We start from the raw sequence: 903 nt of genomic DNA on the forward strand, positions 1-903 counted from the left end.
TAAGTTTCATAAATAAAAAATAAAGAACTAAATAACATTTTGAACAAAAAGCTGAAAAAAAGACTATGAATTGGACAGTCATTACCTCTTCATGGGTCGGCATTTTATTCCATAATGTTACACAGTTTTGATGCTGTTTTTTGTTTGATGATCGTGTTAGAATACATGTGGAAGCATCTGTTATCATTTGTTTTGGATTCTTCTTCGCTCTGTTTTGGAAATTCTGTACAGAAGATGTGTACTAGCGCCCTCTACAGTATAACAATGAAAACACGGATTCTAGGAGCACAAGTATAGCTCAAATATATTTAGACTTTTTCTAAGTATAAGTCAAGTATACTTAAATGTAATTTTAAGTATATTTCTGAGAAGTACATAAAAAGTAGACTGAAAGTATACTTTCCTATTTTTAGTTTAAAAGAAGTATACTAATAGCACACTTGAATAACCTTCTTTTTCATAAGGGATATCAAGGTGAACTGCAGAGTAACATGAAACCTTTGTAACTTTTTGAGCTATGTCTGAACTAATTTTACATAACCAGAATGCACTTTCCAAAAAAAAAAAACTTGTTGCTGTTTGACAAATTTTACTACTAGCAAGGACAAACAAATATAAGCTATATAGGCAAACCTGTAAACACAAACATCAAATCTGCCTCAGTTTTGACATATTTTGTTAAGTCAGTGTTTTGCAGAAATGATGCATGTATGTATTAGGGCTTTCAGACAGTTATTAATTGCATGAATTTGTTATAGTAGCCTACATACATTTAATGTTGTCAGATCCAAGATATCTAATAGGCCAGTGTATAAATATTACTCTACATTATTTATGTGAATGAAACTGAATTTTTTTTTTCTTTTTTTTTTTTTGCCCTTCTCAAAAACAACATTGGCATCA

The sequence above is a fragment of the Sinocyclocheilus anshuiensis genome, unplaced genomic scaffold, assembly GCF_001515605.1.
Source record: "Sinocyclocheilus anshuiensis isolate Anshui unplaced genomic scaffold, SAMN03320099.WGS_v1.1 scaffold1484, whole genome shotgun sequence".
Taxonomy (NCBI): Eukaryota; Metazoa; Chordata; class Actinopteri; order Cypriniformes; family Cyprinidae; genus Sinocyclocheilus; species Sinocyclocheilus anshuiensis.